At 35.1% G+C, this 19,411-nt stretch overlaps 1 protein-coding gene across 8 annotated transcripts in view; it reads left to right on the top strand.

Annotated features, from left to right (window-relative positions):
* Positions 1-19,411, top strand: part of NOVA1 (NOVA alternative splicing regulator 1) — a 153,462-nt gene that overhangs the window by 74,208 nt on the left and 59,843 nt on the right. The window lies entirely within an intron of this gene.

Here is a 19,411-nt window from a genome sequence, read left to right as displayed (position 1 = left end):
GCTTCATCTAGTTTTATTTTCTTTCTGTCTTTAGAAATTCCTCTGATGATAAGCCCAAATAATTGCAATATTTTTAAACATTCCCTCCTACCCATTTTTAAGGGGTAGAGCGTGGAGGATTGTTCTTGTTCTTGAGTTTTAGAATCTTTCCTAAATTCATCTTTATGTTCACACTGTTCTATTCTAAACCTATAACAGGTGTAAAAGGTGAATGAGAAGAGACATACCACCCCATGAGCCTCTGTGCTGTGGCAGATGCATTCTGTAAGCTTAAGCATTATTATTCTGTTAACACATTCTCTCCTCTGAATATTCATCTGCCAATATTCACTTTAAAGTGTGGAAAGCTATATAGAACTTGCTGCCATTTCTAGTGTGTTGGGTAATAAGAACATGGAATGAGACATGCTATAAAAGGGAATTAAATTATATGGGATTAGGAATTATGATGTTTTATGTTTGTTTTAGCCTGAAACCTAAATGTTGATCTGGGCTTCTTTTTCTTTTAATCCTCAATGGCTTGTGAACACACGTCATGTTCTTGGTTCCAACAAGAAATGGCTGGTTTACACATCATACTGGTTTTGTTTTGATCAAGGCAGTGAAATATGTTCTACTACTGATCTTTATTTATATGTGTTATATCATGCTGGAAGAAATTCAGGAGACACTCGAGCTCTAGGAACTTATCTTTGCCCAATTTTCGTTTGCCTCATTTTCTCTATTGTTTACATATTTGCTTGTTAATGTTTTACAGATGTGATTTCCTTTTTTAAAAAAATAGTATTTATCATGTGTCAGGAAAATATTCAAATACAGGATATCTTTCTCCTTCAGTACTGCAAGGATGTGAGCAGCTAAAATACAGTAGCGCCAAGTTCTGAATAAATGTCTTGGCTACTTTCCAGTAGCTCGTGACCAGCATGTCTGTGCTTCATAACTGTTACTCCAGTAGCTCTCATGGCTAAAGGTTCCAAATGTCGTTGTCTACCTGCTTGTAGTAATTTCTGCGTGTTTTCTCCTGTCCAATTGAGTAGGTTAAGTAGGTCTATGCTCTGCTAACCAGATTCCGTGTAATCCCATTCTTTCTAAAGAAAAGTCAGGTCTTGTTTTTCTTTACCAACTTGTGAGGACAAAAGGTATACAAGCGTTGGATGTTTGTGTTGTAAATCCATGTTTCATTCTCATCATCAGTAACACAGTTATGCAGATGTGTGTCTGAACTTGACAAACATTTTTTTCACTTGCTAGTAACATTATTCTACATTTAGGATACCTTGGGTTCTACAACAGGACACTCTAGGATGCTACAACTCTTTTTGCTGAAAAAGGGATGATATTCAATGTGCACACAAATTGAGTATTAAGGAATTCCTTAAGTTTCTGTCTTCACATTTTCCTTATTGATAATTTATGTTCATTGTCCTACTGCAAAAGTGTTGCAAATCAAAATTTGTCATTATTGACAAGTCTTAAATGAGTTAATGCCCTCCTCAACTGCTTATTATATATTGCCTTCACTCACTTCCTATACTCATCTTCTCCATTTATATTTAAGATACTAAAGCACTAAACTGCCTAAGTATATTTTGGTTGTAATTTCCTATGGTTAGTCAAATGGGAGGAAACCTAGAAGAGTATCAAGAAAATCAAGAAAACTGCCACTGTCAGATGTGGGAGGTTTTTAAAAAAATATATTTTTTTTTATTTCTGAGGTAGTTATCTCTATGCAAAGCCCTAGTGAAACCAGGGCTCTTAATTTTTCTGTTTGTCAGCAACTAGTAGAAGAAAATCCCAGTGGGGTGGTAGAACTGGTATTTAGAGTAAGCTACTTCAGTCATTTCAAGAAATTTTACTTTGAGATGTCATCTTGAAATTAAACACAGACTTTTAATTGTAGTGAGGACTGAAGTCTTACTCAGGCCTTGTAACTGGAAGAATACGTGCTGCTCATTTATGGTTGGTTTTGCCTTTGCCGTAGGGAAGACAATATTCCTCTGTGGTTTGTAATAAAATGTTTGTGAGTGAGAAACTATTATTTCCAATAAACGATGAAGTTTTCCTATAAACAAAATTCATTGTGAAAACAAAACAAATTGTGTAGTGAAAACCACTAAAATTGAATTAGGGACACTAGTCAGAGTCGTAATATTAAAACAGTTTGTCCATATTGCTGTATGATTGCAGTATTGATTTGGTTTTTTAATGGCTATATTGTCAGCATTGTTTGAGATAACCACTAAAGGTTAATTATCTGTATTTCATCCTGTTCCCTCAACACTATATTTCGTACATTGTAATGGAGCAGTGTAGGTGGTTGCAGTTTGAATTCTGTGAATCAGGATAGACAGACCTTAACATTCGCACCTGATTGCTTTTCTGTCTTCCTGGCTACAGTATGTATCAGTGATTATTTGGGAGGAAAATCTCATCCAAGAGAATACTTAAAGAGGAATTTGCTCTAAAATATCTGTATATTTGATAATGATTTACTTTCAGATACCACAGTTGGCATTAAGTTAAATGAAAAAACTGTCTTAAGACTGTAAAAAAAACCTACAGAAATGCTTTCAGTAGATTTTTTTGAGTTTCATGTTTGCTTGACTTTTTCTGAATAATCTTGTTATATAAACAGAATCATCTGGTCTTTAATTATAAAATTAAATGTATTTTTCTGTGTTGAAGATAGGCCGAGAATTAGTTTAAAAGTTAAAGTAACGTGGACTCCATTGTAACTATTGTCTGCCAAAATAAGATCTATTTTTCTACAGTTTTGATTATATTCTTAAGAATAATTGTTGGGAATTCTGTGTGCCCATGGCATTTAGAAGAACTTCAACTAGAATATATTGTTTTAATCTATAAAAAGGAAACTAGAGTGGCTTTTATATATAGTCATTTAATATGATGTTTCATATTTTATGAAACAATATTAGAAGTTTTTAGATCTCTGTTTGTATCTTTCTTGAAAGATCAAAGCACTTGGCATAAGTGAAAATCTGTTAAATTTGTTTCTGTTTATGGTATAAATTAAAACTCTCTAGAGTGTGGTTTGACCTAAGTCTGATTTATTGCTTTGCTTGGCCCTGCTTCAGGATGGTTGTGGTTTTCCATTCCTGTTTCCAGTGGAGTCTTCATGTGTTTTGATTTCAAATCCTTGCATAGCAGCTGCTCTTCATCTGGGCAGTAAAAACTTTCTCTGGTAGGTCTTTACTATAACATAGAGATACTAGGCTTTTTGGATTCTTTATTTTTTTTGTTCAAATTAAACTGAGATTCATCTGTGCATGCAGAATGATGCATTTGTGTATTATAATTTAAATTTAGGTTTAGATGTTATAGTAGTTTATGTTTTAGTGAAGACGTTTTCGAGATCAAATCAGTACAGGAAGAATCTGTAGTTAGAACCACGGTCAAAGTTTCATACGGATAAATCTTTATTGATGAGAAAATATAGGATGAAAGGAAGACTTTGCTACTTTTTTGTTTCTTATATAAATTTCAACCTTGCCTATTAATGAAGAAATTTCTTTTATGCTCATCTTCAAAATATGTAGTCATTAGCTAATTTCAGTTTTTCACCTGATCTGATCGATGTCATATTTAAATAGTGATTGTGAATGGTTTTTCCTCCTTCCAGAACTGACAGACCTTGTAATAGGAAAAAGCTCTTTATTTACTTTGAAAAAAGGAAAAGGAAAAAAAAAGTGATTAAGTTTTTATACATAACTATATATGTGTGTGTGTATATGTTTATGGCTATGTATGCATATATGTCTGTGCAAGTGAGGGGATCTGTCATAAGTATGATCATTCAGTATTCTCTGGTTTTACACTGTTGTTTTGTATTTTTTACTAACAGACAGTTTTATTAAGTCTCTTAGACAAGATGTTTATCACAGGTAGATGTATTTTTAACTAAAAAATGAGAAAAGTTTCAGTTACCTGTAAGAGGGAAAGCTATCGTGGTGTCAATATTCTTTGCTGTAATCTTGATTTACCCACTGATTTGATCATAAAAGAAACTGCGAGGGTTACCTGAGTTGCTTCACAGTGGGAATATATGACATGAAGGTATAGCATAAGTACACAAAAATCATTTTAGTACTAAATAGAGTCATTTGATTTAAACTTAATCTCTTAGGACAGTGGTTGTGGGATTTGTTATCTGGTTTTGTTAAGAGTAGCGATTAGCAGTCTGTAGTTAGACGTACTGTTTAATGCAGAGTCCACTGAACTCATTAGAAGAGTTCTGTTTTGGATTATGCCTTTAGCAGTGCTTACCCATTCAAACATCCCTTACGAGTTAATCTAAGTGGAGAAATGCTTATGTTTGGAGATTTGTTAACACAAATCAATAACAAGAGGCTTTAAAGCAAGGGTATCATTCCTTGACCCCTTTTAAGAAAATATCTTGTACTGCTTATTCGTGTTGTGATGGTGCCATAAGTCTCAAGTAAAGCAGTCCAAAGACGGTAGTGATAAAAATCTCTCAACTGAATTGTCTCCATTTACAATTTAAATTGTGAACAAAATACAGGTGAATGATCCTGGGGTAGGTGGGAAGAGAAGACAGTAAGAGAGGAGAAGGTTATTTTAGACAGGTGTTTATGTATAAATTAGCCATGACAGATGTCACAAAAGGACACGTTAACAGGTAGTAAGAATTATGGTAATGCAGATATTTAATACATGTTAAGCTGTTAATTTTGTGTCTTTTAACTGTAAGTTCTTTCAAAGCATAAAAGGACAAAACTGGAAGGAATACACAGGTGCTTATGGGATAAGTGAATGAGTGAGTGTTTGTGACTGGGAGTAAAGGCCAGGATGGTAATGCAAAACAAATTACACAGTGAAAATACTTAATTGGTACAGTAAAGAAAAGGAAGGAAACCACCACAGAAGAATTAAAATGGAGAAGTTTGGGAAAGGACTGAGCAGAATAAGAAATTAAAGAAGTAGAGGCAGCATTTGAATGGACATAAAAACAGTAAAGTTAGAGAATGAAAGCTAACAAAAAAGAGGGGGCTGATTCAGAACTATACCATGAGAATGCAGACTTTCAGTATTACTTTGGTTGTATACATTAAGCAGAAAATATTGCAGGTTTGAGATATTACACAAAAATACTGAAATGTAAATGCAGCCCGGATATGTGATTTCAAGATTTATCCACAGTATTCATTTGCCTGGAAGAACAGAAAGCAAAAAAGCAAGAAAAAAGAGTTAAATTTCTATTTTATTTTAATAATGTATCAGTATACAGTTCTTCAGTTTATAACAAGTTCATTTTAGAAGTGACAGGTGCATTTTTATGTTACAGAAAAATAATTCCAGGAAGCTGAAAATACCTTTACAGGAGTCAAATATGACTTCTTAAAGTGTAAATTATTTTTGTCAAAATGAACTTTTGGCTCCCCCCCCCCCAGTTTTGTGTGGTTTTGGGGTTTTCGTGGTTTGGGGTTTTTTTCCTCAGGGATACTATATATGTAAATGGCAATTGCAATTTAAAGTAAGATTAGTTATTTCATTGTACGAATAATGGGCTTTTTTTGAAGACTTCACCTTTAAAATAATTAACCAAGTAGCTCATTCTGAAATGAACAAGGTCTCGTATTTAAAAGAAGACAGCACTGACATGGGCAGCCTGCTAGAGCTGATCCTGCTTGAGCAGGGGGGTTGGACTAGGTGATCTCCAGAGCTCCCTACCAACCCCAGCATTCTGTGATCCTATGAAATATATATGTGTTGTGAAAACCAAAATGCTATAAATAGAAACAGATGTATAACGTACATCTGATTCCAGCACAGTGTTTGGCAGTTAGATAGTAATTACTTAGACCTGTGTATTTTGAATTTTTTTTGGTATTTTTTTCCTCCTTGGAAATGAAGCTTGCACACCTTTTTTTTTTTTTTTTTTTTTTTTTTTTTTTTTTTTAAATTGAGTCACATCAAATTTAGTGGGAGGACTCATTTGAATAACATGTACTCATGTGAGTAAATATTTGAAAGACTGAGGACATTAATTAGTTTCTGTAGCTCCTTGACAGTATTTTTCCTTCATTGCTGAGAAGCAGTGGCATTTATTTCTCCTAGGTTTTATCACAGTTTTGTGCTTGTTTCCATGGTAATTCTTTTTCTTGCACTGTACTTCAAAGGAACCAGAGGATTCTGTGATGTTTTCTATTATTATTTATTTAATTGTGTGAAAACCTAACTGAAGATACTTTTCTTTAAAAATTCTCCAATAATTCTCTCAAGTGTAAGTGCAAGTGTAGCTTTTAACTATTAAGGCATTATAATTTTATCTTCCTACTTTTTTAGCAATAGTCCAGCTTTTATACTTATTTCATATTCAACATATTTTACAAAAATTGTCTTTACTTATTCTGCAATGTTCCTAAATTACATTTTATGGTATCAGAATAACTACAAATTGTTGAAGACAATCTGCAAATGCTTGCAGTCACCTCTAATAATCTAATTTCCCTACAAATCAGACTAAGTGCAATATTGAGCATGCACAATAACTTAGAATTTTTTACTTATTTCTGCAGTTCCAAAAGGCTAATATTCCACCTACTGTCAAGAATCAGACTCAAGCGTACTCTGTTGGAATGACATATTCCTCATGTATCACTGGAATATGCCCGCAAACCAGAGAAGTTCTCCTTTTGGGCTATTGCAAGAGCTTTCTTGAACAGTTACATTTTATATTTTCAAGTAAGATTTTTAATGATGCAGTATGGATGAGATTCACTCCACTCCGAGAATAAATGGAATAATGAATAATCTTTATTGCTTTCTTCTCTTTCAGGTAGGTGAGACATTGAGCAAGTTCAAGTGGGGCTGGTTAGAACAGTAATTAACACTTCATCCTTCTGTAGAGAGAAACATAAAGAACACCTAAATTAAAGAACTGAAACTGAAGGTTTTGTCCCCAGAGGCTTAGTGGTGTGGTTTCATGGTTGTCTGACATTAATTTAAATGTCACTGCCAAAAAGGTAGTCTTGCCCCAAGCCATGCATTTCAGTCCTTTCTTTGCATCAGCAACAGCATCTGTCCAGCTTTGCAGTAGGTCTCATCAGCTCCTTCATCCATTTGAAAATGATTTTTTTTTTTTTTTTTAAGGGAGTTAGGAGGATTAGTTTGCAAGCTGATCACTGAGCTTACCTAATTCGTTTTGCAGCCACAGGAATACTTGTGCTGGTGTAAAAGAGGTAGCCAAAACACCTGGTATGGGCAGGAGAAGGGAGGCATGTTCCCCATGGAGCTGAGCAAGTTACTGACCCACTCCATCCCACTATCTCTCTGCTGGGACATGTTTTCTTCTCACAACTATGTAATACTATATAGCCTCCCTCCCCCTGTAATTTCACACAGTAGAAGATATACTCTGGGTTGCCGGCTTTAAATTTTTCTGTGGGTTTGGTTTGGGTTTTTTTTTTTTCCTTGGACCAGAAAATATTGATTTTGAGTAGTTAATAGTTTAAATACAGATAACATAGACTTGAAGGTAGAAACATGTTAGAAGAAAACAGATGGAAAATGAACCTACCTCCTTATTCACTGCGGGATTATAGGGTGGATTTTTTTCTGCTTCTTTTGCTTTCCAGTCCAATTGTCTCAAGTGCAGACTGTCTGGGTCTGAAAAGGAGAGGTTGTCCTCTCTTACCATAAGGTTCCTTCTGAAACAAAGTATAGCGGGCAGGCAACTATCTTCTCTCCCGTTCCAACCATAACTGTTTCAGGAAAATGTAATATGCCAAACATGCATTAAACTGAAAATTTCTGTCATGTGTCATTGAGGAGGGATTACAGAAACATGTCAAATAGAAGATAACGAGGTAATATACATCAGAGGCTATTTTTGAATTCAGGTGGTCAGCATGAAAGTTGAAATATTTGTAAATTTTACAGATGCAGCAGAATGATTAAGCCCATAAGGAACAAAACTTGCAGTTGGAAACCTGAATTTACACATTTTGCAGCTGTGAATAGATAGTGCAGTGCCCTGTGTTTTAGTTTATGTTAGTAGGCATCAGGAGATAAAAGGGAGTGGGGCTAGAGGCCGGGAGATTGTGCATTTGTTAGTGGGAGTCATTGTTAAAATTTACTGCGTGCTATTCCAGAAATTCTAGAAACCCCAACTTTTTAGTGTCACAGGTTGACTTTTCTGGGTTTGAATTCTGTTGTTTAATTAGCGTAACAAATATTTGCTATTGCAGCCAACTATTAAAATAGCCTGCTATGTGAGCATATAAAAGCTGCTGTAAGAAATTTTAACTTTTCTTGTCTTTTAATTGCACAAAATTAATCTTGTATTAAAATAATTTTTGCAACAGTTAATTATTAAAGGATAATGGTTAGAAATTATGGAGTAAATCCATAGATGTGAGAGTTAATGGCAGGATTTATGATGGTTTGGGGGTTTTTGCTTCAGTTTTTCTCTTTCGCTTTATGATTACCTAGGATTAATTCCAGTAGGATTTAACTGCATACAGTCAGGAAAACACGCAATCACCCTGTTTACCAGTATGTAACAAATTGTGTGGTAACATCTGCTTCTAAAGTTTATTTCTGATCATCCTGACTTTAACTGCTTGCCTTGGCACAGGAAAAGGGGAAATCTAGGCAGGAAACTGGAACAAAGGACTTTAGAGTGGCCAAAAATAAAATTCCATCTGAATACGTGTTAGAGGAGGGAGTAGTTTGCTGTGTGTTTTTCTGCAGTTATAGGTGTTTTGAATAAATTAGTATGTCTGACTTTTAAGTTAGATTGCACAGACTTTTTGAGTTGAGAATTTTTTTTGTCTGTCATACTGTATCCTCGCCATTTGGATTAAACAGCCCTTTCTTTTAAAATATGCTCATGCTGGTTACGATACTCACCGTTTATAAAAAAATTTCCAAAAGGAAGGTATGTCAGAAGTTGAATCCTTTCAGACCTGCTGCATGATCGTCGTCGATAATGGTTATAAGGTACTCGAGCGCTGTGGGAATCCCGTTGAGGAGCAGCCGAATTGCCATGCAGGTGGTGGGAAAAGATTAGTGCTTCATGTGCACAAACAGGAAGCAGGGTTTCAAAAGCGGGAAGCTGGTCCTGAGCTGTGATAAACATAATTGCTGCTCCTCCTAGAGCTGCTGAACTCCCACTTACACTAGTTACCGTTAGGATGACGTCGAATGTCTGTGGGCTGTGTGCTGAAAGAAAATGTGACAGCAGCTGCGTGCATGAAAGTGGCTGCACAGTTTCTTGACACATGAAAGACTAGACAGTTTATTCTTGAAACTGTATTTGTATTTTTGTAATATAGAACAAAATAATGTAAGTATCTTGAAAGTACTGGGTACATAGAGACTTTGTTGCTGCTGTTATACTGGGAGGTGGATTGGAGTAGGTCCTGCCCCACCAGTGTATACACAAATCATTCTATCCTGTTGTGGTTCTGAAAGTACTACGCATCTTTTCATTTGGAGAAATTATACATTGTGCTTTTGAATGAAAAATGTTTCTATATTAAAATATTTTCATATTTATTCAGTGTAAAAATCTAGCACTAGCAATCTGAAATTTCAGTTCAGTTCCACATCACAAGATAATTGCCATAATCCATTACCCTATTTCTTTATGGATCTCAGTCTAGGATAAATTTAACCAACACCTACTTCTGTTGAAAAAAAAAATTAAAAAAAAAAAATGCAGAACTGGAACGGGAAGGGGTGTTGACCAATACTGAGAATATAGCTGTGAGGAAAAGCCAGGTCTTTCTGGGGGAAGGTAACTGATTCATTCTTTTCCTTTTTCTGTATAATCAAAAGAAATGTTAAGAGAGCAGCTAGCTGTGAATTGTGGCAAACAGGCTTGTAGAAATTGAGTTCTGAACGGGGTTGCTCTCTGCTTGTTAAAACCTATACATTATTTAGTAGGTTTTAACATATTGGTTGCATATTTTGGTTTTTTGTTAAGAAATATATTGACACATCTGTCTATGCAGAGGTGGCTATGTATTTGTGGTGTCTTGATTTCAGATGCAGTTTGGTAATTATCCTCGTGGGAGTCAGTCCTCAATTAGTAGATACCGGATAAATTTGAAGAAATGCAAAGTTCATTAATTGAGGACATTTTTCACATTTGGTGGAGTTTCATAGAGAAGTATGAATAGCAGTAAAATCTGAATGTTCAATCTTAAACAACAGGTGAAACATTACTTTTATACTTTCAGGGAACTTTTCCTTAAGTTTCACTTGAAAATTCAACATCAATGAAATTCTAAATTATATCTATTGTTTGAAAAATATTGATTCACTCATAGTAGAATCTGTAAATGCTTTCAGTTGATACATAAATACCTAAATTAAGTCTTAATCTCTGAAGATAGAGGAGTAATGTGAGGATTGTTTGGCCTCTTACATCATTAACAGTGGCATTGTCAGATCTTGAGCACTTACTTTAGAGCTCAGGCCTGCTCTTTAGTACAGGAGGAGTTGGTTAGGATAGGAGGGACTTTGTATGCAGTTCTTGCTCCTAAACAAGAGGGTATGTTTTATGCAATTTCAGGGAATTGTGCTTGGTATGTTAACGTAAGCATTCAGTTTTACAGACACCTACTAATGACTACAATTCAGAAGAGTGTAAGAAGGAGAATTCCTTTTTTTAATTATGGGTGGAGCAATTAACGTCTGGATCTGTTTAGTCTGGAGAAGGGAAGACTGAGAGGGGCTCTTATCAATGCTTATAAATATCTAAAGGGTGGATGTCAAGAGGAAGGGGCCAGACTCTTCTCAGTGGTGCCCAGTGACAGGACATGGGGCAATGGGCACGCACTGGAACACAGGAGGTTCCGTCTGAACATGAGGAAAAACCTCTTTACTCTGAGGGTGACCGAGCACTGGAACAGGCTGCCCAGAGAGGTTGTGGAGTCTCCTTCTCTGGAGATATTCAAAACCCGCCTGGACAAGATCCTGTGCAGCCTGCTCCAGCTGATCCTGCTTTAGCAGAGGGTTTGGACTAGATGATCTCCAGAGGTCCCTTCCAACTCCTACCAATCTGTGAATCTGTGAATATCTTGCATTAAGACTGCTCGGCACTGCTTGTTCAAAGATGCTGCTTGTAGTTGCTTATGTTTTTTTTGATTCTAGCCATAAGTAACTTTGAGAAGCACCTGGCACCTATGTTTGGTCTTACATTTATCAGCACTGATTAGAAAATGGGAAAAATGTAATAAACACTTATACAAGCTTTCTTCTTAGCATTTAACACGAGCAAATCTAATTGAATTGTAGGTGCCTGTATTTACGCTTTATGAATGACTGTTGATACTGATTAAAAATATTTTTACAACTTAGTGTGTTTATTTAACAGGGCTAATGAGCCTGCCTGAGCTGATAGATTGATCTAAGTACATTGCTAGTTGTACGTAAGTTGGCTGTAAGTGACCGAATTCAAATACATGCCAATGTACAAAGTTCCAGTGTACAGAGTGTATACTGGGAAAAGAATCCTGTAGGTGTCTCACTGAACTCTTATAGTTAAATGATCTTCCCAAATTATGTAACGCATAATTATGTAGTTAAAGCTTTGCTTTGGATACTTGGCAATCTTAATGATACTTAGTTGTTCTTCATGCAAGCCATTAAGCTATACGGTTTCTCACTGTATCTTAAAAATAGTCAACATCAGAAGGATGCTTCTGAGTTATTCTCAAAGATTGTATTATCAGCAACTTAATTGGAACTTTGGAATGAAATTTCCTTTCCTGTACATACAGGATATAGTGTATATTTTGAAAAGTTCCTTTATTTTGTTACAGCCATTTTATAGAGAGGAAAAAACCAACCATGTAGCTGTTCAGTAAGACACATTTCCATTTCAAATACATTTTTAGGAGCAGAAGTTTGAAATTTGCAGATATGTACATGTAGAAAATGCATTTTTGTTTTCCTCGTTAAAATTTGTCCATTATAAATCTTATTAAGTAACTAAGTTAACATATGGTCATTAGATACATGTTACTCTGGCTATGAAATTATTGGATTTTTCTGTGATCACACAGAATCACAGAATAGTTGAAGTTGGAAAGGACATCTAGAGATTATTTCATCTAAGGCTGCTACTCAAAACAGGGTCAGATTTTGAGCATATCCACTCATGAAGACTGCAAAACCTCTCTGAGCAGCCACTTCCTGTGTTCTGTCACGCTTACACTTAAAAAGCTTTTTCTTATGTTTAAATAGAATCGCCTGTTTCAATTTGTGCCCATTGCCTCTTGTCATTTTGGTGGAAAGCTACTTTCCAACTTGTCCACTCCCAACCTGTACCGATGCATGGGGTTATTTCTCCCAAGGTGCAGGTTTTTGCATGGCATTTTGTTGAACTTCATGAAATTTCTATTTTCTTGTTTCTCTGTTAATGCAGATGGATACTGGCTCCTGCATTGATCCCTGGGTTATGTGCACCATGAGCCGCTGCCCTCCAACTGGACTTGAACCTAGCAGTTCAGCTAGTTTTTTCTAGTTCAAATGTTCAGTCCTAAGACTACCTGAACTGAAAAGAGTGTTCTCTAGGAGCAGTGCGACAAACTTTACTTTAGACAACCTTTCTCTTTTTTTTTCCCTCCAACTATACCAGGCTGATACAATAGCAAAAAAAAATTAAAAAAAAAAAAAAAATTCCCCTACCCTTGGCTTACCTGTGTCCTTAGACCATTATAGCTGCAATAAAACACAGTTTCCCCTGCAGTGTCTGTTCATGGCTACCAGAAGTCTATGGGTTTGGCCACAGAAGTAAGGATTGGGGAGAATAATTGTCCCTCTTTTGACCTTAGATCCTCACCATTAAATCAAGGCAGTATGGGAAAGGAAGAAACTGTATGCACTGTAGTGCTTATCTGTGGAAGTTCAGACTGAGCTGGGGAGCCTGGGACAGTGCAGCGGGGGAGGCAGGATTGCAGGGGATGGAAAGAATTCTGTTATGTGGGAGGAGCAGAGAGAATGCTCAGGATGTGAGGACAAGACAGTGTGAAACTACACTGTGTACTTCCCAAATTCCAGTGCTGAAATACTAAGTTGCTACGGTGGCAGCAAAGGGCTTCCATTATGAAGTCCATGGACAAAATGTATGTTTCTTTCATACCCCCGTAGATATAAATGGATAGTACTCTACTATCACTATTGGTCGCTATAATACATAACTAACCTGTGAACCTAAAAAAAATTGAATTATCTTGATGGTAACCTAGTTTGAGATAAGATGATGTGAAAAGAATGACATAACTAGAACAGGAATTTGAAAACAAATACAATTATGGAAACTAACAGAGATTTGCATTTTTAACTAGGATTTAATACTCTCTCTCATGTTTGCAAAACCAAAGTCTTTTCATCGAAATAGCATTAACTGTGTTTGCCTTACTATGCTAAAGGAATAAGTTACTTTGTTCATAAAAGGGTTTTACATCCTCTTAATAATACCCGTATTGAAAGTTCAGTAAAAACCTTGAATTTTCTCAGGAAAATGGACAAGAGAAATAAAAATTGTTATATCTGGTTAATAGTTATGTATGTACTAACACTAAAAAAAAAATAGAAAGTATCGGATTTAACTAACTTCTTGTCGTGAATGAACAATTAATAACCATTTAACAGCAAGAGTGAGCTTTCTTTTCTCTCCCTAAAGAATGTGTGTTATCCAGTTATGTGTTTAATTATCCAGCAAATTCCGCTTAGTTGTGTGGTGGCCTGTTTATTGAATGAAGACACCAAAATATTAGAGAACTGTTTTCCATGCATTATATTAACATGGTTTCAGTCTATTTATTTTTCATGGCAGTTACAAATCCCATTTTTAATATATTTATTTTGAAATCTTTTCAATGTGTCTTAATAATAAGACAATAATTTAAACAAAAATAAGACAATAATTCTAAACATAGCAATTATATAAAATAACATGAATATAGTATTTTTTTGCAAAGGTGGTTGCACGCTTGAATAAACTTAAAAACTTAGATAGGCACTTGGCTCATTTAATAAAGCATGAAAACATGAAAAATATGAAGAAGCCAAATGTGACAACCTTATTCTGTACTTATCAGTTGTAGAAATGAAACAAAAGTTGGGGATTCCACCTAGAATTTTAATGTGAGACAAAGTCACATCTTGCGTACATTTAAAATCTTTAGCATAGCTGATTAGATGAGTTTTCTTTTAATCAACATTTGAATATGCATGACTAATGAGCAAAATTGCTAAATATTTGAAAATTAATCGGTTGTTGGTGGGGTTTTTTTTGAGGTTCCTTTTACAAAATTAAAATTACTTCTCAAAGATTTTAGTTTCATTCATTCTGCAGCATGATGACACACTAGCATGATCCTTTGCTATTTGAGAAATCTCTGATAAACTGGAGAAAGTCAATTGGAATAAGTGAAGAACTCTTCTGTTGAGGCAACATGACTGCCACTTGGTGTTTTGTGACTGACTTTGGTTGCTGGTTGGAGTTATCAGAGAAGTAATTCACCTGACATGGCTTTTCTACATGCTCATCAGCAACCAAAGAAAACCAGCTTTTTTATCTTGATATAATTCCAGATTTGTTCAGCTGTGATACCTGTCAATTGGCTTGGAGAATTTTACTCCTTTGTTTTTCCAGATCCCTGTTTTGAAGAACTTAAAACTTACTGATAGCTGCTTGGGGTGAGGAATATTTTCAATGTAGACCGATTAAGTGAGCTCAATTTAATTTTAAACCTCAGGTAAACTTTGTCTATATTTATATTAAGTGGAGCTTTAAACTGAATTACAACTCTCAGTTTTTTAATTAAAATACTAAATTTCAGCTTTAAAATTAGGGGTTTTTAATCTTAAACAAGGATTTAATGTTTCAGAAACGTATATTGTTGATACTACGGACTCTACCTGATAAGAGCTTGAGAAGGTTAAAATTTTCCTGTGTAATATTCCCTTCATTTTTCACTTTATTCATTGCCATTGGAATTAGAACATCTCCCATGCATTATTCTCCATCATCATACAAATGATTTTTTTAGATAATAGTGTATCTGTTCCTATTCTCTGCCCCAAGTAATACCAAGTACATTAAATTTAGTATGGCTGGATTCCTCTCACTTACAAAGTGTTCATGTGGACCATACCATACCATTGCACTTAAGGAACTGTAAAGATAAATGATAGCAGCTTAATAATTTTGAGCAGTTCTTATGTTTTTAGTGGGATATCTCTTTTGAGCAAGGGAAAAAAGGCTCTTGGCCATACTGCTTGATAGACCCTGATTCTGACCTCCCCTAAAGACATTGGGAATAATTACACTTAAATCATAAAACCAGTGCAGAAAAGATTTTTCCCAGAACCCTAGAATTTTAATGGACATTAAATCAGAGCAGTGATTGATAATTAATCCTCTGTTGATGTGGAAAAGAGCTCTAGTTTATATAGAAACTTAAATAAGTTTCAACATATGTGAATAATGTATTATTGGCAAAAATTCAGTATGTTCAATATATATTTTTAGAATGTTGGTATGACTCACTCTACAGTCTACTCTGATATTGAAGCTTAAAGGTTAGAAACAATTCAGAAGCCCACTGTTAAAAACCTAAGTCTTATTAATCCAAAATTATCACGAGTGTGCTCTGTTTCCAAAAACAATATAAAGGTCGTCAGCTCAGCAACACTGAGACATCCAAAAATAATACTGATTCAAGTAGAACCATTTCTGTTAAAAACAAACCAAACCCCACATCTCTCAGAGAACAATGAGAAAATACCATTTGCTGATTGTTACCACTTTTTACTTTTTTTTTCTTTTCTGCAAGAAAAAAAAAATCACTGTTCCTTTAAAAAGAAATTAATACCTTGGTCCATTCAAGGAAACTAGGGCATGTATGAGGTCTGCATTCATTGTGAATCGCTTGAGCATATTGCACTAATCAGATTGTATTTCTTTAATTTACTGATGTGATTTAAAACTACCTGATTGGTTGAATGCCAATAGAGGGAGAACTGTAGAATCATACTTCTTTGAAAATGAAGCTATTTTTAGGTATTTTCAGCTACTGTGTTTTCTTTCGGAGCAGAGCTGCTCATATACATTTCTGGGAGATCAAGAATAGCCATTACCATAAATTGGGACAAATATATTGCTATTAAATATAGGATTTTCTCTATTATTTTAAAACTAAATGCAGTTGTACAAAGTTGGGTTTGTTTTTTTGAAATTAATGAATGGTTGTAAGAGTCACTTATTGTTTATATGCTATAGATAAGGTTCCACATGAACAAAAGGCAGCACAACAGGAAACATATGCTATAGCAGTTAGTTCACACCTGCTAACTGCTTTGAATAGGCTTAGAGATAATATCAGACGGGGGAATGAATTCATTGTTTAGACCATTGAAACTGTTTCTACAAAATCTGACCCTTTACAGTCCTTTCTTTGTCAGGGCACTACTTAAATTCATCCTGCTTCAAAAAAAATTACTGTTGCTGTGGTCATAATTTTTACTCAGTGTACGATTGTAAACATAATCTATATTCACTGGTCCTGATGTTCATTTCACAAGAACACTTTTGAGGTTTAAAGATTTAACAACATTTCTCATCCTACCAAAATTCCAGTTTCAGATATATTTCTTAGTGTTAGCTGAATAAGTTAAGATACTAGGGTTAATGCTTTCCAAAACTGAAGAAAGAATAAAATAAATACAAATTAAGAGGTACTTGGATAAAGGAGGATGGTGAAGTACACAGCAGTAAACTTTGAATAATCTTTCTTATCTTAAAGGAATTTTAGTCACAGCTTGCATTATGTCTAATGTAAAAAACCTAAAAGGATAGAAAATAAAATTAAAAAAAAAAGACTTGAATGGGACTGTGGAGCAGTGCTTCTGTAATTTAGCTTTTAGTTCTGCTTGCATACACAGGTTTTGCGCCACAGTTTTACTCCCTACTTTCTCAACAAAGTATTCTCATTCTGAATGCCTCTGAAGTTGTCATTAGCTCAGGTTTTGTTACTGACATACTTAGCATGTATCAGACAGGCGATAATTTGGATTTTATATTCTTTTCCAGGAAGCTCCAAAGCCTTTGTTACCATATACAAATATGCCAAAGTCAAAGAATGCTCGTGTTTTGTTGGTGAGATGATGAACGTTTAAAAGTGTCTAGAGAGGGATCTGACTAAGCTACCTTGGTTAGGTAAACAATAGTAAAAGAACGTGAAATTCAAATTGATTGTAATTCATATCGACCTAATGGAGGCGGGGGTTGTGCTTTCCTTTTAAATGCTTGACACTACCTCTGGGAACAGGGTGCCACTAATTTTAACTGCTATGGTAATTCTTATATTTCTAGTGTTTACTCTAATTGTCTGTGCATTTATAATGTTTTTTCTCACACTAAGGCTCTGACAGATGCAGCCAGGGGTTAAAAATGAGACAGCTGCAGCTATTGTTGCCCACAGCCCTGGCGATGGACTTTCCTGTCCTCAAGACAGGAGCATATGATCCACTCACAAATCAACTCCTGAACTACCACAGGTTTCAGCCCAGCATATTAAGGTAAACTAGTTCCAATTTTGGTTTATCCTGATATGTCAGGCTGAAAACTGAAGGTTCAGGAGTTCATTTCTAATCTGATCAGATGCCGCTGTTTCAGGGGCAGCAGCATCTGTCAGAAGGGGGTTGTGTGCAACTGGGGTAATGACTGATTTAGCTCTTTGTCCGATTTTAGTCTCTTTCCACATGTCTGTCAGGACCTTCAATGTCTGCACCTACACACAGAATGACTGGATTTGTACATTTTATTATTCATAAACTCACCAATGGTCTGATTATTTCTAATAATCTGCAAAATGTAAAGCTCTCCTCAGTTTCTGTTTTCATTCACTGCACTACTTTAAGTAGTAAATGCAGATTAACACATCCACAGTATAACGATCCACTGCTAACAGCCTGTTTGCCAAGACCTTAGATATTGTTTGTACATAATCGGAACAAAAAAACCCACCGCTGTTTTATGATGGTATATAAGATCAGGTTTTATTCTATTTTGAAATGTAATTCTTTCTAACTTGTTCATTTTCTATTATAACAATCTAGTGAAATCCTCATTCAAAAACCTATTTCTAATCTTGGTTATTCCAGTAAAGTGGTGTTGGTGTTTTAATCAAGCAATGCTGGTGTTTGCTAGGACACAATAGTGCGTAGCGGTTAAGATACATGAAATACTATGAGTTGGTATTGCAAATAAACTGACAAACTAGCTGGCTGTAATTTAATATTGACAGATACTGTATATCATGGCTGAAAATAATAAATACAATATAAATAAAATTAATAGTATGGAATCAGAATAAGGGGGCTTTGAAAGGAAACCCACAGTAGTAGTCTATAGATTTCTGGCAAGTGCCCTTAAGACAGTTACCAAAAGTGAATGATTTTAAAAAGAATTGTAACATAACAAACCTGGTTAGATTTTTAAATGCATTCTGGTTAGAATTAAACTCAAATATTTGCAGTATTTCTTAGCATAAACTGTACTGTTTTTCGAAAAGGAAAAGAAATATGCGAAGAATAATTACTGTTGGTTTTAGTAATTACTCTTGGTCTGCTCGTAATGTACCAAACAAACAAAAATGTAATCGTGTGTCTCTTTAAAAATCCCTGTTACTGTAGAAACAGCTTTAGAAATAGTTTTGTAAAAACTGTGGCTGATTAAAAACCCCAACAATCTAAAAGCAAACAAACAAACCCTTTGGTTAATGAGACGTAAAAGTATTACCATCATGTAGATGGGGTATAAATTTCTGGTAAGACTAAGTGGTTTTTGTTCCTGGTCTATTAAATTATAAACCTTGGGCTTCATGTGGATGCCTACATCTCATGTCAAAGTCAGTGAAAACTGAGGACTGTCAATAACTGGTGTAATCAGATTGTATAGTTTTAATTTTTTAAAGCAATTTCATATGATAGGAAAAGCCAGAATTTTGTAAGCCAGCTTGCCTAATCCTTGATGATTAACTACGTTCAGCATGATAACTCTTTCTCTGAGCCATTTTAATCACTGTTGTGAGGAAAACTGAACGCATCAGTTACTGTACAAATGTAACTGCTCTTAAAATCCTGTCCCTAGAGTCTGAGGTGCTGGGAGGAGCGGAATAGTCCTGTTGCATAAATTGATAGTAGTTGTTGCTTTGTTGCTATGCCCTGTTTTTTTTCTGGGTAATTGTTTTAAAGATTTTTTTGAACTTGCTTTTCTGATATAAATGCATATACACTCTTCTCACACTGGCAAGGGAATTCAATAATTGACTTGATGCTAGTGCATTTGTGCTTGTTAAAAGTCTTTAATATATTATTGTGATTGTCTTGAAAATATTTACTGTTATGT

This window comes from Grus americana, chromosome 5 (genome assembly GCF_028858705.1).
Source record: "Grus americana isolate bGruAme1 chromosome 5, bGruAme1.mat, whole genome shotgun sequence".
Lineage (NCBI taxonomy): Eukaryota > Metazoa > Chordata > Aves > Gruiformes > Gruidae > Grus > Grus americana.
This window is presented reverse-complemented; position numbering and strand designations above follow the sequence as displayed.